The sequence below is a fragment of the Dromiciops gliroides genome, chromosome 5, assembly GCF_019393635.1.
Source record: "Dromiciops gliroides isolate mDroGli1 chromosome 5, mDroGli1.pri, whole genome shotgun sequence".
Lineage (NCBI taxonomy): Eukaryota > Metazoa > Chordata > Mammalia > Microbiotheria > Microbiotheriidae > Dromiciops > Dromiciops gliroides.
This window is the reverse complement of record NC_057865.1, coordinates 226404469-226427889: the sequence shown is the minus strand read 5'-3', so window position 1 is coordinate 226427889 and position 23421 is coordinate 226404469. Positions and strand designations below refer to the sequence as shown.

Genomic DNA, 23421 nt, shown 5'->3' with positions numbered 1-23421 from the left:
GACTCCTTTTAGAAACATAGTCAAGCAAAACAAATGTCAGCATGGATCATGTCCAAAAAAATGTCTAATTCTGCATTCCCAGTCCTTCAGTTCTTTATCAGGAGATGGGTGGAGTGTTTCACCATTAGCTCTCAGTAAAAGTAGTTGGACATTATACTGATCAGAGAGTTGTCAATTCTGCAAATTGTTCTGCTTCTGTTCACTTTATTCTGCATCAATTTATATGACTTTTCTTAGGTTCTCTGATACCATCCTAGTTTTCATTTCTTATTGAACAATAGTAGACATTACATTTGTATTCATTCCTCAATTGATGGCCACCCCTCAGATTCCCATTCTTTGATACCTCAAAAAGAGCTATATACATTTTAAAAATACATCCTTAGAGTTTATTTTGCTTAGAACTCATTATCTTTTCCCCTAAATCCTACCCCTCTCCTACTTTCCCAGTTACTGTAGAGGGAATCACCATCCTCCCAGTCCCTCAGACTTGGAACCTTAGAGTCATCCTGGACTCCTCACCATCCCACTGCCCCATCTGGTTTTTTGGTTTTGTTTTTTTTTGGTGAGGCAATTGGGGTTAAGTGACTTGCCCAGGGTCACACAGCTAGTAAGTGTTAAGTGTCTGAGGCCGGATTTGAACTCAGGTACTCCTGACTCCAGGGCCACCACCTAGCTGCCCCTGCCCCATCTGTTTTTAAGGCCTGTCGATTTCACCTTTGTAGCATCTTTTGAATACAATCCCTTCTGTCTTCTGACTCCACCACCATTCTAATGCAGACCCTTAACACCTCACATCTGGACTATGTGATAACCTGCTGGTGAGTCTGCTGCCTTAAATCTCTCTCCACTCTAGTCCATCTTCCATTCTTCTGTTCAGTCACTAAAGTGGTTTTCCTGAAGTGTAGGTCAGCTCATGTTTTACACACACACACACACACACACACACACACACACACACTCTCTCTCTCTCTCTCTCTCTCACTCTTCCACTCAGTGAACTAACTCCATTTGCCTTCAGGATCAAATAAAAAACGCTCTAGCCCCGCTCCTATCTTTTTAGTTTTCTTATACCTTATTCTCTGACATCTAGTCTTCAATCCAGTGACATTGACCTGGCTGTTCCACAAACAAGACACTCCATCTCTCTCCATTTTGTCTGGCTGTTCCTCTTGCCTGGAATACTCTTCTTGCATATCTCTACTTACTAGTTTCCCTTGCTTCCTTCAAGTCCTAACTAAAATCCTATCTTTTACTAGAATTCTTCCCCAACTGCTCTTTAATTCTATTGCCTTCCTTCTTTTAATATACTCCTTGAGAGCAGGGATTATCTTTTTTTAGTGCTTTAAATATTTTATTAATTTTTTTATGTTTTCTATTTCTTATATCACCACAGTATCCCCTGTATTTCATAGTGTCCCCCATCCCACCGAAGACATTCTATATGACAAATAGTGTTGTTGTTTTTTTGTTGTTGTTTTTGTTTTAGAGAGGAAAAAAAAATCAGCATAACTGAGGGATACATAGAGAAAGTCTGAAACCATGTGCAGTGTGTAATACCTGTGGACCTCCCACCTCCAGTAAGGGGTAGGTTGGGCATGTCTTCTCATATCTATTCATTCCTGTTTGATCTTTATAATTTTGTTACATTTACTTTTGGGGTTTTTTTGGGTTGTAATTGTAGTTACTGTGTATATTGTTTTCTTGGCTCTGCTTATTTCATTCTGTATCAATTCACATAGAGCTTTCCATTTTCTGTAGTCATCATAATACATCATTTCTTACATTGCAGTAGTATGGATAACATATCTACCAGAATTTATTTACCCATTCCCCAGTTGATGGACTCTGTTTTCAATTCTTAGCCATAAGAAAAAGTGCTATTAAAAGTATTCTGGAATATATGGGGACCGTTTCTTTTTCTTTTGTTTTGGTTTTTGTGGGGCAATGAGGGTTAAGTGACTTGCCTAGGGTCACACAGCTAGTAAGTGTCAAGTGTCTGAGGCCAGATTTGAACTCAGTTCCTCCTGAATACAGGGCCAATGCTTTATCCACTGTACCACCTAGCAGTGCTGAGCCCCCCCCCCCCCCCCGACTTTTTCTTATTGATATCTTCCTTGGAGTATAAGCCCAGTTAATAGGGTCTCTGGTGTAGAGAGTATGAACATTTTAGTCTCTTAATTTGCATAATTCCAAATTGATTTCCAAAATGTTTGGATCATTTCACAGCTCCACTAATGTATTAGTGTGCCTGTCTTTCCACAACCTTGCCAATCTTGACTTGACATTTTTGTAATTTTTGGCAATATGTGGGCTTTGAGGTAAAACCTTAGAGTTCTTTTGACTTGTATTTCTCTGCTGCTTAGTGTTTTGGAGCATTTTTTTCATTTAGTTGTGAATGCCTTACAGTTCTTTTGATAACTCTTCATATCCTTTGATTATTTATTGGGGAATGGCTATTTTATTTATATTTATTAATTGTTTATACATTTTGGATAGCCAACCATTATCCAAGAAAATTTGATAGAAAGAATTTTTTTCTCATTGGACCACTTCCCTTCTTATCCTATACATTAATGTTGACTGGGCAGAATCTTTTCAGTTTCATTTTATCAGAGTTATTGATTTTATCTTTTGTAACAGCCTCTATCTCTTGTTTGGTTAAGATTAGATCCCTTATCTGTAGTTGTGAAAGATATATAATCTGTTTCTCTCTTTTTTTATACTATGGTTAATATTTAGGTCACATGTCCATTTAAAATGTATTATGGATTGTCATATTAGATGTTGGTCTAAGCTTAATTTCTGCCAGACTGCTCTCCAGTTTTCCCAGCAGTTTTAAAAAAAATTAAATATGGAGTTTTTGTCCAGGTAACTTAAGTCTTCTACTTTCTCAAACACTGAATAATTGAGTTCTTTTATTTCAGAATCTCCCGTGCCCATTCTGTTACACTGATCTGTCTATCAATTTTTTTAACTAATGCTAGATGGTTTTGATAACTCCCACTTTATAATATAGTATGAAGTCTGGGGGGCTATTTTTTGCCTCTTTTTGTATCTCCAGAACTTAGTAAAGTATCATGCACATAGCAGCCAATTAATAAATATTTATCAGTTGATTATCCATTAATCCATCTTCCCTTGAATTCCTCTTTTTTCTTTCTCCCTTTTCTTTCCTATTTCTCCATTAAGTGAAATGTATTTCTCTATCCAGCCTGTATGTGTGTGTATTTTACCCTCCTTTGACCAGTTTATTTGAGAAAGTCCAAGTGTCACCTGATGTACTCACCCTGTCCTGCTTTGTGTACATGTATAATTCTGTATCCACATAATTTTGTTTTGTTGTTTCATCATTTTTCAGTCGTGTCCAACTCTTTGTGACCCCTTTTGGAATTTTCTTGGCAAAGATACTGGAATAGCTTACCATTTCCTTTTCCAGTTCATTTTACAGATGAGGAAACTGAGGCAAACAAGGTTAAATGCCTTGCCCAGGGTCACACAGCTATTAAATTTCTGAGGTTGGATTTGAACTCAGGTCTTCCTGACTCCAGGACAGGAGCCACCTAGCCTTCTCAGTGCCACCTAGCCTCCCTCAAACCTCTTCCAAGCCTTAATCTGTTTACTCCCTCTGTTTTCTGATAGTTTTCTGAGAGGACACATGTATCATCTCCCCATATTTGAATGTAAGTAACTTATCCTTGTTTAGTTCCTTATGATCATTTGTATTTATCTTTTTATATTTCTCCTTATATGTTTGAACTTCAAAGTTTCTTTCTTTCTTTCTTTTTTTTGGGGTGGGGCAATGAGGGTTAAATGACTTGCCCAGGGTCACACAGCTCGTAAGTGGCAAGTGTCTGAGGCTGGATTTGAACTCAGGTCCTCCTGAATCCAAGGCCAGTGCTTTATCCATTGCGCCACCTAGTTGCCCCCAAACTTCAAAGTTTCTAAATGGCTCTGGTCTTCTTGGAAGGGCCTTTCCCCCTGTTAGGATTATAATCAGTTTTTGAGCAGAACCAGAAGGACATTATACACAGTATCATCAACATTATGTGTTGATCAATTGTGATAGACTGGATTCTTCTCACCAATACGGTGGTATAAGAAAGTTCCAGGGGACTCATGATAGAAAAGGCTCTCCAAATCCAGAAAAAAAACAAAAAACCTATGGAATATGGATGCTGATTGAACCATACTATTTCTTTTGTTTTTGTTGCTGTTGTTTTTCTATTTCGAGGTTTTTCCTTATTGTTCTGATTCTTCTCTTATAGCATGACTGATGCAGAAATAGGTTTAATGTTGTTATGTATATGTATGTGCATATATATGTGTGTGTGTATATATAAAACCTATATCGGATTGCCTGCTCTCTAGGGGAGGGAGGGAGAAAATTTTGAAATTGAAAACTTATCTCTATATGTAACTGGAAAATAATAAAATACTTTTATTTAAAAATAAAGAAAATTTTAAAAAGGATTATAATCAGTTTTGCTGAGTAAATTATTTTTGGCTGTAAGCCTATAACCTTTTTTTTTTTGGTCATACTCAATTCCAAGCTCTCTACTCCTTTATAATGGTGACTGTTAAATTGTGGGTAATCCTGACTGTGGCTCCTCAGTACTTGAATTCTTTCTTTCTGGCTGCTTGCAGTCTTTTTCTTTGATCTGGAACCTCTGGATTTAGGCAGTAATGTTTGTTGGAATTTTCATTTGGGGTTTTTCAGGAGATGACCGATGATTCTTTCTGTTCCCACCTTGCCCTCTTAAGATTTTCTTGAAGTAGGATATCTAGTCCTTTTTTTTTTTTTTGGTCCTGGCCTTCAGGTAGTACAATGATTCTTAATTTTTTCCTGCTTCTATTTTTCAGGTAAGTTCTTTTTATTATGGGTTGACTTCCATTTTCTTCAGTATTTTCATTTCAGTCTTTTGACTTTGTTTTATTATTTCTTGTTGGGTCCATTGGATGTTATTTGATCCATTTGAATTTTCAGGGAGTTTGTTGTTTGGACAAGGTTTTATACCTGTACTGCCAAGCTGTTATCTTGTAGGGTGCAAGCTGATTTAATGTTCTGTATGGAGCCCGGTTTCATTATACATTGAAAATACATATGCCCTGTGTGTGCTGATGAGTCATTGAATCTATTAAATTACTTTCATGTGATTACTGAATGTGGGCATAGGCTGAAGAGCCAATGAAGAATCTTTTTCTATTCCTTAACCCTTTTTTTTTTCAAATTGAAACTTTACGTTATTTAGAAGTGAAAAGTCTATGGAAAGGGGAAAAAAATGTTTTCCTGTTCATCATTGTCCAAAAAACAAAACCCCAACCCCAAACTGCAAAAGAGGAATGGAGGAAGGGGAGAGAGAAGGAAAGGAAGCAATTAAATAAAATTATTCAAAAGCGCACACAATACACAGTGTTCATTATCTGAAGAAGAGTGTAAGGCAACGTTCTTCATAGAAAACAGGGAAGATTAGGAGTCTGTGGTTGTATATACTTTTAAAATATAAAGTTGGAATGTGCTGGAAGAAAGTGTTTTGTTTTGGGGGGCAGGGGAGGCAGGTGTCCTTCCCACTTTCTTTGTGGGTGACTCTTGGATAGGGGCTCTGGAACCATGTCCCAGGTGTTCAGTATGTTGCTGCCATGATGCCCTCAGGTAGGAGGAGGGTATGACAGACCCACAGGAGAGAGGATGGCACAGGGGTATGCATCTCTTTTCTGGCTCCCCTGTCCTGGGCCATGTCAGTGCTGTGGGATGGGGGAGGAGAAAAGAAGGGGACTCACTTGGCTCCTCACGGAGTGAAATTCATGTTTTTCCTTTGGAAATAAAGGTTCCCACTCATCCTGGTTGAGAGTCCTGGTTGAGAACGTCTCGTTGTACATGGCCAATGTTTGGGATCTGGGCCAGGAGGTTATGGTGGAGGGAAGAGGGGCTTTTGTGGCAGCCAAATGGCTTAGGAAGGAGGAAACATGGTTATTGGAGCCCCTCTCTGCAGGGCCTCAGTCAGGGACTAAGGGGGCAGTGAGTCAGCCATGGTGCCTCTTTGACTCTGGGGGCCCCAGGCTGAATTGGAGTTGAATCTGCAGGGCCTCCAATGCCTCCTTAACCCTTTTTGATCTTCCTACCTTAAATCTTTTCTCACTCTAGTTTTTCTTCCACATAGATGCCAAAATGAATTTCCTGAAGTGCTGATCCGACTATATCACCCCTTAGTACCTTTAGAATCAAATCTAAACATTGACATTTAAAGCTCTTTGCAACTTTCTCCCTCCCTCTCTTTTCAGTCTTCTTGAACTTTACTCTTCTTGTACTGTTTGGTCCATTCATACTGTCTTATTTGATCTTCTTCCATCTCCCGTCTCTGTGACTTTGTTGTAGTTGTCTCCATGCCTAGAACGCACTTTCTCTTAGAATTCCTTCTCTAAAGACTCTGCTCAAAGGCCTTTCCTACATGTTTCTTGTATATGCCTATTTTTGTGAACATCTCCTTCTATAGAATGTAAACTCCTCAGGGTCTGTTTTTGCTTTTTCTTTGTTTCTCTGACTTTGCACTGTGTTTGGCTTTGTAGTCAATGCACAATAAATTGATGGGGGGGAAGTCCATGGTCTAGCACTCGATCAGTTCAACCATTTAGATCATGATGTCAGTCAGAAAACAGTCCTCTTGCATACCTTTTTCATGGATTGTTCAAAACAGTGCTCCAGAAACTCTTTGCATACATGTCTAAAGGCTATATTTTATTTATTTATTTATTTGGTAAGGCAATTGGGGTTAAGTGACTTGCCCAGGGTCATACAGCTAGTAAGTGTCAAGTGTCTGAGGCTGGATTTGAACTCAGGTACTCCTGAATCCAGGGCCGGTCCTTTATCCACTGCACCACTTAGCTGCCCCTATATTTATTTATTTATTGTTTTTTTTTGTTTTGTTTTTGTTTTTTTAGTGAGGCAATTGGGGTTAAGTGACTTGCCCAGGGTCACACAGCTAGTAAATGTTAAGTGTCTGAGGCCGGATTTGAACTCAGGTACTCCTGACTCCAGGGCCGGTGCTCTATCCACTGTGCCACCTAGCTGCCCCCCCATATTTATTTTAAAAAGTAAAAAAACAAAAAAGTATCAGAACTCTTCCTGTACACTGATGAGAGGCAACTTAAAAAATTATCTTGGGAGCAGTAAATGAATGAAGAGGGAGAACTTTGTATTTAGTTTTGTCTTAGCTCTACCTAACTAATTTCCTTAAGATTAGCTTTTTAAATTCCTACTTAAACATCACTGTAAGAAAACTTGACCTACTTACAGATCCTAAGATTGTAGGCATAAGTGAGGTGTTCTCTTGTAATGCTAGCTTTCTGGATTTGTGTAGGCTGAATTGAAGAATGAATTGATGGATATTTCTGAGACTTTTACTTTGTCAGAGCTTTGTCTTGTAGGGTGCAAGCTGATTTAATGTTCTGTATGGAGCCCAATTTCATTATGCATTGAAATACACATGCCATGTTTGTGCTGATGAGTCATTGAATCTATTAAATTACTTACATGTGATTAGTGAATGTGGGCATAGGCTGAAGATCCAATGAAGAATCTTTTTCTATTCATTATTATTATTATTATTATTATTCCTCTATTTAAAATTATTAAAAATTCTGAACATAAATAATAATTGCCAGCATTTCTATAGTGCTTTAAGGTCTGTGAAGCTCTTTACAAATATTATCTCATTGTATCAACACAACAATTCTGGGACGCAGGTGCTATAACTATCTCTATTTAACAGATGAAGAAACTGAGGTGGACAGGTTAAGTCATTTCCCATTTTAACAGCTAGTAAGTGTCTGAAATTAGATTTGAACTCAGATCTTCCTGACTCCAGGTCTGTCCACTCTATCCACTATGTCACCTAGCTGCCTCTAGAGGGTAAAAAAGAGCATTTCCACACACATCACAAAATACAAGAGTATTATCTATCAAACCACGAATCGCCATTTCATGTTATTTGCTTTAAAAATAGATAAAATAAATTTCAGAACTGTTCTTGTCTGTGCTTATTCTTCAATTTTCTTCTGATCTGTACATTAAAGAAAATGTTTTAGTCACTCTATTTTGTTTTTTGGCATCTTTAATGTTAACAATTAATAACTGAGAGGAAGAAACAAAAATCTTGTAACAAATAAACATCAGACAAAGAAAATCTGTATAGTTATCAAACATGTATCTCTCTTCAAATACCTGATTTCCATCCTCTTTCTTTGAGGAAGTGGGTAACATACTTCATCATAGGTACTCAGGAAACATGATTGGTCATTGCATTGATCACAGTTCTTTAGTATTTCAAAATTATTTTCATTTACTAGTGTTGATTTCCTGTTATAACTTGTTTGTTTTGTTTTTTTCATTTTGCATCAGTTCATACTACCCAGGATTCTCTGAAATCATTCTTTTTGTCATTTCTTATGGCTCAATAATATTTAAAATTTTTTTCAATAATATTAAATTACATTAATATACCATAATTTGTTCATCCAATCAATTTCCTTTTGTCTCAGAGTCGATATAACCCTCCCACCCCCACCCCAATTTCATTTTTTTTAATTCCTCCTTCAAGATCAGGACATTTCTTTTGCTTGGAGCTATTTCTTCCCTTTTTATAGTCCCATCCCTTCTTTCACATGTGTATATTCTTCTCATTTACCCTAGTTATGAGAAATACCAAGTTCTATCCCCTTCCTTTTACCTTCCCTTTTCTTTCTCCTCTTAAAAACCTCTGAACAGAATTAATCCACCCCCAGGACTTCTTTTTCTTATTTAATTCCCTTCATACCCTTTGAAGATATGAAGGTTTGGAAGGGACACTTGTTTCTTCTCTTGGCTATTAGAATGTTAGCATTATATACAATTCCTTCCAATTGCTTAAATAAATTTTCCTTTATTTTCACTCATATTTGTATTTCAGTAATTATCTAAATCTGGTCTTTTCATCAGAAAATACTTTATTTCATTGTCAAACTCAAGTAGAAAGGGGAGCCACTAAACTGTAAATAAGGATTTCTGTTGGTACACATTGACTTAGAAAACCACATATCTATATATCTGTTTTATTATATTTTATTTATTTTGTTAAATATTTTCCAATCACATTTTAATTTGGTTCAGGCCTTAGGAGATTGGAGGCCACATGTTTGACACCTTTGTTCTATTCCATTATAAACCCATTTTTTCTCTTCTCTATTTATACTTACCTTTACAAGATAAATTATTTTTTGTTGTAAGCCAGCATCTTTTGCCTTTTAAAGTATGGCCTTCCAATATTTTTTCTCATATATGAACCTGCCAGGTCTTGTGTGATCCTTATTGGTCCCTTCATTACTTGGACTGCTTTTCTCTGATGTGTGGAAGCTTTGGATTTTGGCTGTGACATTCCTGGGATTTTTTCTTTGGGAGTTTTTATTTCATGGAGTCATTTATTTTTGTTTGGCCTATTCTTGTTTTGTGAAGTCTGTTGCTTGGGTAAAGTTTAGAATTTTCTGTTCTAAGTGCTTTATTTTACTTCCAGTTTTTTCCTCCAGAACTTTTATTTCATTTTGTATCTCTTCATTTCTTCTAGGTATTCATATACGCTTACTTCTGTAAAGTATTTTTTCTTTTGAGTCTTTGCTTGCAGTTTTTATGTTATTTGTTCCTTCTTTTTGTGGGATCTCCATCTTTTCAATAATTTTTTTATTGATTGTTTTCTTTGATTTACTAATCTCTTCAGCTTTATTTCCTGAATTTAAAAAAAATGGTATTTAATTTTTTTCCAATTACGTGTAAATACAATTTTGGCGGTGGGGTGGGGCAATGAAGGTTAAGTGACTTGCCCAGGGTCACACAGCTAGTAAGTGTCAAGTGTCTAAGGCCAGATTTGAACTCAGGTCCTCCTGAATCCGGGGCTGGTGCTTCATGCACTGTGCCACCTAGCTGCCCCCATAAATACAATTTTAACATTAATTTTTTATAAGATTCTGAGTTCCAAATTTTCTCCCTCCTCCCTAGTACAGTACTTTTATATAGATTATATATGAACAATCGTGTAAGAAATTTCCACATTAGTCATGTTGTGAAGGAAGAAACACAAAAGGAAAAATTTATGAAAAAAATAAAGTGAAAGTAGTATGTATGCTTTGATCTGCATTCAGACTCCATCAGTTCTTTCTCCAGATGTGGAGAGCATTTTCCATCACGAGTCCTTTGGAATTGTCTTGGATCATTGTATTGCTTAGGAGAGCTAATTCTATCTTAGTTGATCATCACACAATGTTGCTGTTACTGTGTACAATATTCTCCTGGTTCTGCTTACTTTATTCAGTATTAGTTCATGGAAGTCTTTCTGGGTTTTTCAGAAATTCACCTGATCATCATTTCTTATAGCACAATAATAGCTCAATAATAGTTTGAATTGAGTTTTATGCAGGCTCTGGCTGTGCTTTTGGGTGAGGTCGTCTACTTTGCATGTTCTCACTCTAGGTTCCTGCACTGACCTCTGACTTCAAGACTCCTTACTATCCTTCATAGCTTCCTATGAATGTTCTACCTTGTCAATACCTTCCTAAAATGTGCTGCTCAGAGCAGCAGTCCTCTACATGGGGTCTGACCAGGGTGGGACTAGAATCTCACTTTTTGGATACAATGCTTCTGTCACCACAGCTCAAAAGTGAATTAGCTTTTTTCACTTCTGCCTCATAGAATCCAAGGGTTGGTTGGTTCCTTCTTTCTTCTTTCTTTCCTTTTTTTTTTTTTTTTTGAGGGGCAATGGGGGTTAAGTGACTTGCCAGGGTCACACAGCTAGTAAGTGTCAAGTGTCTGAGGTCGGATTTGAACTCAGGTCTTCCTGAATCTAGGGCCAGTGCTTTATCCACTTTGCCACCTAGTTGCCCCCCTCTTTCTTTCTATCTTTCTTTCTCTTCCTTAATAATATTTTTTCTTTTTTTTTCCAATTACATGTAAAGTTAGTTTTTAGCATTCATTATAGTAAGATTTTGAGTTCTAGATTTTTCTCTTTTCCTTCTCTCCTCCCTCCTGAAGCCAACAAGCAATCTGATATAGGTTATACATTATAATCATGTTAAACACATTTCAACATTAATCATGTTGTGAGAGAAGAATCAGAACAAAAGGAAAAAAAACACAAGAAAGAAGAAACAACAACAAAAGTGAAAATAGTATGCTTCAATTTGCATTCAGACTCCATTGTTCTTTTTTTGAATGTGAAGAGCATTAGCCATTGATTCTGCTCATTTCACTCAGCATCAATTCATGTGTTTCCAGGTTTTTCTGAAATCTGCTTGCTCATCATTTCTTATAGAACATTCATATTCCATTACATTCATATACCACAACTTGTTTAGCCATTCTCCAGTTGATGAGCATCCCCTCAATTTCCAATTCTTTGCCTCCACAAAAAGAGTGGATGTAAATATTTTTTCACATGTGGGTCCTTTTCCCTTTTTATGATCTCTTTGGGATATAGACCTAGTAGAGTGGTATTGCTTGGGTCAAAGGATATGCACAGTTTTATAGCCTTTTGGGCATGGTTCCAAATTGATCTCCAGCAATGGTTCTTAGTTCTTTAAAAACTAAGCTTAGGTGCCACTAACCATCTGAATCCCCTCAGTTCTAGTGCCCTCCCCTCTGAAATTTGTAGATTCAGTGTATGTATTGTTTTCTCCCATTAGGATGTCAGTTCCTTGAGAACAGGAGCTGTTTTATTTTTGTCTTTTTATCTTTAGTCCTGGCACAGTGCTGGGCACAGGCATAGTGCTTCAGAAATGCTTTCTGAATGGAATCGGCAGTCATGCCCCTCTCTTCCTATAGTTAGGCTATTAGAAAGAAGTTCACTTGATTCAAAAGGGGGGGCGGGCTGGTTGTAGGCACTTGATATTGACCAGTAATAAGCTTTTTAGCATCCTCCCTCCTCAGTGATTTTAGAAGTAATAAGACCAACATGCAGCTGTTCCTACTTCTCCAATAGAAAGATATAAATGGTTCTCTCCCCCCTCCCCCAACTATTTATATAATGGTTTTAAAGTCATAACTCTCTATAAACTGGCCTTTTGAGCTCTTTTCTTTAAGCCTTCCACAGACTTGTTTTATTTATATAGAATTACTAATCTGATTTTAAATGATAAATCACTTGTGAATTGTTTATTGTTGCCAAGGATGGAAAGGAACTACAGCAGGTCAGGGTGTCTTGGTTGCATTTGTTTTGAGTGGACACTAGTTTTAAAATAAATAAGAATCCTTGGGGCAAGGAACACCTGTCAGTAACCTGTCAACTTATCAGGGTGGATCAATAGGAAGCCTTGGTGGAGGTGACATTGTCACCACAGAGAGTCTTTTGCTTTGGATTTATTGGGCCTCTCATTAAGGGAGCTGTCATAACTGTTATCTTAGAGAAAAGTCAGACTAATGGCTTAGGATCTATATAATGTGAAAATTATTTATTTTGGAAGGGGAGTTTCCTTCTTAGCTAAGTGATCCATTGAAAATAATTCTTACTATTTTTAGATTATTGCAGTTGTTAGTATTTTAAAGTTTTGTTCTTTGGGCAACTAGAGGTTCTTGTGTTTCTTTAAGTAAGTTTAATTAATTGTCAATCTCCCCACAGGTTAATTTGTTTTAAAACTAAGGTTTCTATTTTATTTGTTTCTCAAAATGGTTTACTGTTTCAAGATTACAAAGGAAGCAGAAAACTGGGAAAGAATTTTTGAAAAAAATATCTTTGATAAAGGGTTCATTTCTCAAGTATATAGAGAACTGAGTCAAATTTATAAAAATACCAGTCATTCCCCAGTTCATAAATGGCCAAAGGATATGAACAGGCAGTTTTCAGACAAAGAAATCAAAGCTATCTATAATCATATGAAAAAACGCTCTAGATCACTAATTTTTTTGGGGGGGGCAGGGCAATGAGGGTTATGTGACTTGCCCAGGGTCACACAGCTAGTGAGTGTCAAGTGTCTGACGCTGGATTTGAACTCAGGTCCTCCTGAATCCAGGGCCTGTGCTTTATCCACTGTGCCACCTAGCTACCCCTTCTAGATCACTATTGACCAGAGAAATGCAAATTAAAACAACTCTGAAGTATCATCTCACATCTATCAGAGTGGCAAATATAACAAAAAAGAAAAACATTGGATGTTGGAAGGGATGTGGGAAAACTGGAACACTAATCCACTGTTGGAGTTGTGAAAAGACCCAACCATCATGGAGAGCAATTTGGAACTATGCCCAAAGGGCCATAGAACTGTGCATACCCTTTGGTCCAGTAGTGTAGTAGTGTCACTGCTAGGGTTATATCCCAGAGACATCCCCAAAAAGAGAAAAAGACCTATTTGTACAAAAATATTTATAGCAGCTCTTTTTGTGGTGGCTATGAATTGGAAACCAAAAGGAATGCCCATCCATTGGGGAATGGCTAAACAAGCTGTGGTATATGACTGTAATGGAATATTATTGTGCTATAAGAAATGACAAGCAGGATGATTTCATAAAGGCCTGGGAAGACTTATATGAACTGGGATATAGTGAAGAGAGCAGAAACAAGAGAACATTGTGCAGAGACAGCAATATTGTTTGATTAAGAACTGTGAAAGAGTTAACTATTCTCAGCAGTAGAATGATTTAAGACAATCCCAAAGACTGTTGATGAAACATACTATCCATCTTCAAAGAAAGAACTAATATTGATAGAACACAGACTGAAGCATATGCTATTTTCGCTTTCTTTCTTTTTTCTCCTTTTTTAAAGTTTTCTTATACAAAATGACTAATATGGTAATGTTTTACATAATTGCACATGTATAACCTATATCTGATTGCTTGTTGCCTCAGGGAGGAGTAGGGGAGGAAGGGAAGGAGGGATAAAAATTGGAACCCAAAGCTATAAATAAAATGTTTATCACTTGTTTTAAAAAGTGGTTTACTGTTTATAGGAATAAAAACCAGAGGTGTCATTCTGTTGCAAATATTAGTTTGTGAATACTATTGTTTTGTAAGGATAGGGCAAAATATCTATTCTGGGTTGTAGTATGGTTTTGTTGTTGTTGTTGTTGGTGGTGGTGGTGGGTTGTTGTTTTTTTTGGTGTGGGCAGTGAGGGTTAAGTGACTTGCCCAGGGTCACACAGCTAGTAAGTTGTCAAGTGTCTGAGGCCGAATCCGAACTCAGGTCCTCCTGAATCCAGGGCCGGTGCTTTATCCACTGCACCACCTAGCTGCCCCCTGAGTCATAGTTGATTACACCATTAATTAACGTTTTAAAGTCTTTCAGTGTTGTTTTCCTTTACAGTGTTATAGTTGTATAAACTGTTTTGGTTATTCTGACTTTATTCTAAATCAGTTCATATAAACCTTCCTAGGTTTCTTTGAATCCATCCTTTTTGTCATTTCTTACCTCTCAGTAACATTCCATTATATGTATATGCCATAATTTATTCAGTCATTTCCCAGTTGATGGGTCTTTATTTTATTTCAGTTTATTACTCCAATAAATAGTGCTTCTAGAAATATTTTGTACAAAAGGGTCCTTTGCATCTGTCTTTGATTTCTGAAGGGGTATGTATCCAGGAGTGGTATCACTGAATCAAAGGTATAATTACAGTTTAGTGTCTTTTGGAGGGTATAATTCCAAATTACTTTCCAGAACAGTTAGATCAGTTTACATTTCCATGAAATGTGCATTATCATGCTTGACCTCCTACTGCCACTCTAACAATTTAATTTTCTTTTGTTATCATCTTAGCCAACCTCATGGGTGTGAGATGAAACCTTAGAGTTATTTCAATTTGTGTTTAGTGATCAGAGCATTTTTTAAAATATAGGCATTGATAGCTTGAATTTCTTATTTTTTATTTATTTTGAATTTAAACACAGAGCAGAACACCAAGAGAGAACTGAACCTCCCTTTCATACTGCTTAATATATATTAAGTGTGTGTATAATTCCACATGTTACTTTTTAAAATATCCTGCTTATACTTTCATTTGAATCTGTTCCTTTTAATTTTTTTAAATTAAAAATTTTCCAGTGCAAATCCACTTTCTCTGCCTGCCTCCCTCCCACTTGCATTGAGAAAGAAAGAAAAATAAAGTCTCTGTTATAAATGCATAGTTAAGTAAAACAATTTCCCCCATTAATCAAGTAAAAAAAAAGTCTCAATGTGCATTCTAAGTTCATTACCTTTCTCTCTGGAAGTGGCTAACATGTTTAATCTTGAGTGCTCTGGAATCATGATTATTTATTGCATTGATTAAAATTCTAAAGTCTTTCAGAGTCTTTCCAATAATGTTGTTATATAAATTGTTCTGGTTCTGTTCACTTCACTCTTCATCAGTTCATACAAGTCTTCCCAAGTTTTCATGAAATTGCCACCTTCATCACATCTTATAGCACTGTTATGTTTTAATCTCACAATATATTTAACCATTCCCCAATTGATAAGCCTTTCAGTTTACAGTTCTTGGACGTTACAAAAAGAGCTGCTACAAATATTTTTGTATATATGGGTCCTACCTCCTTTCTTTGGAGTATAGACCTAATATTGGTATCACTGGTTGATGGGTATGGACAGTTTATTAACTTTGTTAGGCAAAGTTACAAATTGTTTATTTCTCTAATAATTAGTGATTTAGATTAAAAAAAATATATATATATAGCTAATCTGTACTTAAATGCCATTTTCTCTCAGACAGTGGGTTGTATGTTTCATCCTTGGTGTTCTGACATCCTGGCTGGTCACTGATCTCATCAGAGATCAAAGTTGTTTCTTTTCCAGTATTCTAGTCATTATATGAATTGTTCTCTTGATTCTGCTCATTTAACTCTGCATAGTTCAAACATGTTTCCTTGATTGATCTTGTATGTCATTTTTTACATCACAATAATATTCCATTACATAAATGTACTACATTTTTTTTCAATCATTCTCCAATCGATGGCATCTCCTTAGACTCTAGTTCTGATTTCTGTTTATATTGTTTGACCATTTGTCTACTAAGGAATGGCTCCTGTTCTCATAATATTTATAACAGTTACCTCTATATCTTGAGTATCTGATATTTTTTTCAGTGGAAAATCATGTAAAGATTTTTTTCCCAGTTAACTTTCCCTTCTAATTATAACTGCATTCATTTTGTTTGTGCATAAACTTTTCAGTTTTATGTAATAAAAACTACCCAATTATCCATTGATAGTTCCTCTCTGTCCCTTGTTTACTGAAGAGCTCTTTCCTATTTGCGGTTTTAAAAAGGCTCTTCTGCTTCTTTGTTTTATGATGTTACCTTTTATCTAGGTCTTGTACCCATTTGGAACTTATCGTGCCATACAGAGTGAGTTGAGTTGTTAGTCTAAACCTATTTTCTGCCAAACTACTTTATAGTTTTCCCAGCATTCTTTGTCTTTTAGTGAACTTTTATACTAGAAATTGGAATCTTTGCTTTATCAAATACTCTGCTATTTGTTGGCTTCTTTTTTCCTCCCACTTTTCCCCCCATTTTCCTTAAGATTTCATCACTTTTTCCCCTCTAGATAAATTTTATTATTTCCTTGTTCTATAAAGTAATTCTTTGGTTGTATTATTGGTATGACACTGATTCTGTAAATTAATTTTGTTTGTATTGTCATTGTTTTCATATTGGTAACCAAGGGCAATTTAACAAAGTTGTTCTCTTGATCTCTGAGGCCCTCTTCCATTTGGAATGAAGGTTAGCAAGACCTTTGAAACAGCTGCCTGAGAGAAAATTGGATTTGGGCCCCTTAGATCAAGAGTACAGTGTTGCCAGTTACATTTATCATCCCATTTTCCTGGAGCAAATGTTCAACTGTGGAAAAGGGAAAAAAAAATCCGAGAATATGTGATAAAGTGGTATAGGGAAAAAAATAGGGTCTTAGCTGATGGACATAAGAATAACTGGTGTTTATATAGTACCTGAAGATATATGTTTTTTAGTTGGTTTTTTTTTTTTAAGTTGTGTATTGCTGGGGCAGCTAGGTGGTACAGTGGTTAAAGCACTGGCCCTGGATTCAGGAGGACCTGAGTTCAAATCCGGCCTCAGACACTTGACACTCACTAGCTGTGTGACTTTGGGAAAGTCACTTAACCCTCATTGTCCTGCCAAAAAAAAAAAAAAAGAGTCTGTGTATTACTTGTGTAATAAGTTTTTTTATCATAAATTTTTAAATTATTATTTTCTAGCTACATGTAGATATAGTTTTCAACATTTGTTTTTATAAAATTTCTAGTTCCAAATTTTTCTCCCTCCCTTTTCCCCAAGATAGCAAGCAATCTGATATAGGTTATATATGTACAATCAGATTAACATATTTCTGCATTAGTCATGTTGTGAAAGAAGAATCAGAACAAAAGGTAAAAACATCAAAAAAAGAAAAACAACTCTATCACAGTTTATCCTCACACAATGTTATTGATACTGTGTTCACTGTTCTCTTGGTTCTGCTCACTTCACTCAGCATCAGTCCACTTACTTAAGTCTTTCCAGGTTTTTCTGAAATCTGCCTGCTCATCTTTTCTTACAGCACAGTAGTATTCCATTACATTCATATACCACAACTTGTTTAGCCATTCCCCAACTGATGGGAATCCCCTCAATTTCCAGTTCTTTGCCATAGTGCTTGAAGATTTGCAGAACCCTTTGAATGTTCTCATTTGATCCTCACAATAATCTTGTGAGGTAGGTACTATTTTTATTTTTATTTTTTAAATTTTAAAATTTTATTTATTTATTTATTAGTGAGGCAATTGGGGTTAAGTGACTTGCCCAGGGTCACACAGCTAGTAAGTGTTAAGTGTCTGAGGCTGGATTTGAACCTAGGTACTCTTGACTCCAGGGCCAGTGCTCTATCCACTGCGCCACCTAGCTGCCTCCAGTACTATTTTTATTCTCATGTTACAGACTGAGCAAACTGAGACTGAGAGCTAATATTACTTATCTAGGGTCACACAACCATTAAATTTAGTCCAAGGTGGGATTTGAACAACACACGTCCCGCTGTTAAAGTCCTGTTTCACTACTCCCTGTTCTATCCAGCAACAGCTGCTTTAAGTACTTACTGAAAACAATCCATTTTACTCCAGAAGGAAGCATTCAGCATTCTTTACCACTTCCCTAGCATAATTACTGAGAGAGATGAATAAACAATATGAAGATGAAGATTTCCATGTAGAGTTCTTTATTTGGGGGGGAGGTGGGGTGGGAAGGTGGAAGAAACTTGTTGCTAAGGATTTCTTCCTTTTAGTCTCCATTGTAAAAACACTCTTTTCCTTGATTCTTCTGGATTTCTCCCATGTAACCATTTTTGTTTTTGTTTTGTTTTATTTTTTTTAGGCAATGGGGGTTAAGTGACTTGCCCACAGCCACACAGCTAGTAAGTGTCAAGTGTCTGAGGCCGGATTTGAACTCAGGTACTCCTGAATCCAGGGCCGGTGCTTTAACCACTGCGCCATCTAGCTGCCCCACCATGTAACCATTTTTGATGCTACCCTTTTAAACATTCTTCCTTAGTTTTTCACCTCTCACTTAACGTTCAGAGCTCAAACTGAACATATGACCCTAAAAGAAGACAAAGCTAAGTCCTCACAAAGGATTTTAGCGTGAAAATCTGTTGGCTAAGTTTATAAAACACATAAACTAGAAGTTACTAGTAGCAGGGAGTATGAAGGTGCCTGTTTCTGCCCATTGAAAAACTTAAAAAATATAGTTATGTTATCTCTTAGATTGATTGAAAATTTTAGGAAAAATATGTTATTTCAAACATTTCTTGCTTTACAAAAGGATTTATTGTAGTGTTTCTTATATAAGCCTTTCTTTAGTGTATTTAAGTTTTAATTTTCGGTTCTCTAAGACAGGCATCGTGGTGTGGAAGAAAGAACACAGAACTTAAAAGAACTAGATTCAAGTTTTAGCTACTACTTAGGAGTTATGTAACTTGGGGAAAGTCACGGAACTTATAAACTCTTTATTTGTAAAATGGGGAATAATACTTGCCTTATTTACTTGATAAGGTTGTTAGGTGATTTTGTAGGAAGCTATTTTGTGAACTATAAAATGCTATGTGAATTACTACTGCTGCTGCTTCTGCAGTTCTTCCTTCTCTTCCTCTTTTACTGTTAACTACTACAACAAACATTGGTACATCACAGACTAGAGATCCTAAAAAGATCTTCATAGTCTAGAATGATGTGTTAAATCTAATAGATTAAATTTAATAGGGGTAAATGTAAAAAATTTTACTCCATCCAAAAAAATCAACTACATAAGTAAAAATGAGGGAGGAGTAGTTAACAAGTCATGACAATAGTTTGGTACAATCACAAAGACTGACTAAGTTTTAGAATAGACAAATAGAAATTTAGGGGCTGGAACAAAGAAGATAATTCCATTGTGTTCTGCCCTAATCAGATTACAACTAGAGTATTTTGTCTAATTTAGGTACCACATTTTGGGGGACACGGTAAGCTGGAGTACATTCAGAGGAGATTGACTTGGATAGAAAGTGAATGTTGTTCTACTATGTTGTAGAACTTGTTGAAGGAACCAGGGATTTTTAGCTTGGAAAAAAGACTAGAGCATTCATGATGGCTCTATTCAAATATCTGAAGGATTGTCATATGGAAACAAGGTTAAATTTTTTCTTTTTGGTCCTTGAAGGCATAAATAAGATTGATAGCTCAATGGTGGAGGGTGGCAGGTTTTGTTTTTAAGGCAAAAAACTTCCTTCCACTTAGAGCTGCCCAAAAGTATAGTGAATACTGCTGTAACTTTTGTTTTGAAAATGTGAATTTATTGTAATGGGATTAGTACATTAGGGAACATTTTGCAGATAGTGCTGATTTTGGTTTACTTATGCACAAATGAGAAATAGTGAGAATACAGAAAATTGCACCATTTCACAATAACTCACTAAGTTGTAATCTTTTCAGCACCTACTTCCACAAGCAAACTTCAGGTCTTTGTCAAGGTAAAGGGCAAGTAGATGGTACAGTCTGGAAGACTTGACTTCCCAAGTTTAAATATGGTCTCAGCCACTTAACATCTGTGTGACCCTGGGCAAATCACTTAACACTGTTTGCCTCATTTCCATATCTATAAAATGAGCTGGATAAAGAAATGGAAAACCACTGGAGTATCTTTGCCAAAAAAATCCCAAATAGGGTCACTAAGAGTTGACAATTGAACAACAACTGCAAGGTAAAGTACCATAACTATTTTGTATCTTCTGGTGAAGTAGGATCTGGGAGGGCTCTTCTGCTCCACACTACCATCTTCTGCCATGGCCTCTGGCCCCAAGGCCCAGAGTTGTGGCCTGCCCAACTTGCTTAAGAGATTTTGTCAGCTTGGAACTCAGGCTGAGTAGCAGCATCCTGAGTCTGAGAATACTACCACTGTTATTGTAGTATTTACATATTTCTTAACCATTTAACATGTATAATACTCTTGCCATTTTTATTAGGTTCCTATCTTTTTTTATGTGTTACTGACAAAGTTTTTAAGCATTGTATCTCTAATGCCAAAGCCTTGTGGTTTTTATAGTACAGTTTCCTATAGCATGATTCTTTTTGGGAATGCATATAAACTTATAGCAGAACTGACTGTACTTCATTAAATTACTACTGGCAATAGGGAAACTCCAGAGTGCCCGTCACTGGCCAGTGAAATCTATGAAAAATGAATATAGTATCTGTTATAATGTAAGCTAATGTAAAATAGGATTTGGCTTATGGAAATTTAGATTTCAGATAAATGTTAAAGAATATATTTATAAATAGAGTTAGTTAGGTCATTGGTCTGACTTCCTGAGAGGCCTTAGTATTTCCTGCAAACTCTACAAAAGTAAAGGTACTTTGTGCACCATCTTATCTATGCTTAAGTGGACTCAGCAGAAGTCCAATATAGTATTTTTGCTGTTCTGCTATTTCTAGTGCTTTCTTCTCTGCCCTTTTTCTTTTGTTTTAAAATTTTTCTTTGAAAAATAGCAAAAAATCTCAATGACTGCTGACTATTTTCCTATAGTTCTTTTTATTCTTAGGTGAATGGGAAAAGAAAAAGAAGGAAAAAGGAACTCAGTTCAAAAACAATCATACAGTTGTAGATTAGCACTGGGTGGAACCTTAAAGGCCACCAAGTCTACCTTTCTAATTTTACAGATGAGAAAATTGAGGCAAAGAGAGATTAAGTGCATTTCCTAGGGTCATACTTAAATTGAAACTGAGCCAAGATTTGAACCTATCTCTTCTTGTTTTCACATTCAGTATCCTATATTTCTTTTTTTTTTTTTTAGTGAGGCAATTGGGGTTAAGTGACTTGCCCAGGGTCACACAGCTAGTTAAGTGTTAAGTGTCTGAGGCCGGATTTGAACTCAGGTACTCCTGACTCCAGGGCCGGTGCTCTATCCACTGCGCCATTTAGCTGCCCCGGTTCTTTTTTTTTTTTAATAGAATTTTATTTTCCAAAATATATGTAAAAACAAATTTTAACATCAGTTTTTTTTTTTTTTAGTGAGGCAGTTGGGGTTAAGTGACTTGCCCAGGGTCACACAGCTAGTAAGTGTTAAGTGTGTGAGGCCGGATTTGAACTCAGGTCCTCCTGAATCCAGGGCCGGTGCTCTATCCACTGCGCCACTTAGCTGCCCCCAACATCAGTTTTTTAAAACTTTGTGTTCCAACTTCTCTTCCTCCCTCTATTCCCACCTCCCACCCACAAGAACTCAAGCAATTGAAAATAAGTTATACCTGAGTAGTCATGGGGAAATTCCCATATTAGCTAGTTGTGAGAGAAAACAGTCCAAAAACCCCAAAACTTCAGATTAAGGAATTGTCAAAGAGGAAAAGAAAAAATTTTAAAAAAATGTGTTTCCATCTGTTTTCAGATACTATCAGTTCTTTCTCTGCAGATGGGCTGCAATCTTCATAAGTCCTTCAGGGTTATATTGGATCATTGCCTTGCTGAAAATAACCACATGCTTCCCAGCATTTCACCCCCTACTATTGCTGTTATTTTTGTATACAGTACATTTCACTTTGCTTCAGTTCATGTAGGGGTTCTTTCTTTTTAAAATATGTAATTGTATTATTCTATAAGACAAGGAAAGCATAGGTAAAGAAGAAATGAAGTGACTGATTTTTGCATATAATATGATGGTCCAATGAGATAAAAGGATAAAATGAGATAACATATGTAGCCAGTGCATGTCACACAGTAGGCTCTTAATAAATGCTTATTTCCTCCTTCCTCCAATTTTCTGGTCTACCTAGAGATTAAATTAAAAATTAATTGAAGGGGCAGCTAGGTGGCACAGTGGATAAAGCACTGGCCCTGGATGCAGGAGTACCTGAGTTCAAATCCGGCCTCAGACACTTGACACTCACTAGCTGTGTGACCCTGGGCAAGTCACTTAACCCCCATTGCCCCACCAAAAAGGAAAAAAAAGAAAAAAAAATGAATTGAAACAATAACCAGCAAAATAGCCATTTAAAAAATGAAATGTTTATAAAATCTATTTAAATCATCAGCTTTCCTGTAATCAACAGAATATCAATAAGAGAAAGAAAAATTCCTTCTAGAATAGCTATACAATATATAAAATATTGCAGAGCTCACCTACCAAGAGACACAGGAACATTTAAATATAAATGCATTTTTTTTACTGAGATTAAGACAAACATAAGTAATTAGAAACAATAATTATTCATATTTGGGCTATGCCAATGTAATAAAAATGACAATGCTACCCAAATTAAGTTATTTCATGCCATCCCAATCAAACTACCAAAGGGTTATTTTATAGAACTAGAAAAATAACAAAATTCATCTGGAGGAACAAAAATTCAAGAATCTCAAGAAAATAATGGAAAAAGTGGGAAGGAGACGTAGCCATCATCAAAATTATTTGGTACTGATTCTGAAACAGACAAGTTGATCAGTGGAAAAGATTGGCTAGACAGCATTAAAGTAAAGGAATATGGTAGAATAGGTTTTGATAAACTCTTATCACCAGTCATCAAAAACTGCTGGGAAAATTGGAAAACAATTTGACAAAAATGAGGCCTAACTATTTCATGACAGTATGCTTCATGGCCTAGATGTAAAAGGTAATAGAGGAGCAAAGAAGGAGATACTTTTTTTTTTTTCAGGGTAGAAGGAAATACTTTTGACAGTTATAGATAAGAAAAGAGTTCTTGCCCCAACAAAATCATAGGACATAAAATGGACATTTTGTTACTGCATAAAATTGAAAACTCCTGTAGAAACATAATGCAACCAAAATTCAAAGTGGGCTACTTAATTGGGAGAAATAATTTTTATAATGAGTTTCTCTGATAATGGTTAGATATCCTAGATAGATAGATGGGTGGATGGGTGGGTGGGTAAGTCGGGTAG

General features: G+C 36.3%; 1 protein-coding gene across 10 annotated transcripts in view; it reads left to right on the top strand.

Annotated features, from left to right (window-relative positions):
* Window positions 1-23421, top strand: part of R3HDM2 (R3H domain containing 2) — a 161735-nt gene that overhangs the window by 26580 nt on the left and 111734 nt on the right. Inside the window, exon 2 of one of the 10 annotated variants that reach the window (XM_043968796.1) lies at window positions 1490-1587. The exons of the other annotated variants lie outside the window; for them this stretch is intronic. The gene's annotated coding sequence lies outside the window, so the exon portion shown is untranslated. The remainder of the gene's footprint in view (window positions 1-1489; window positions 1588-23421) is intronic. 10 annotated transcript variants of the gene reach the window in all.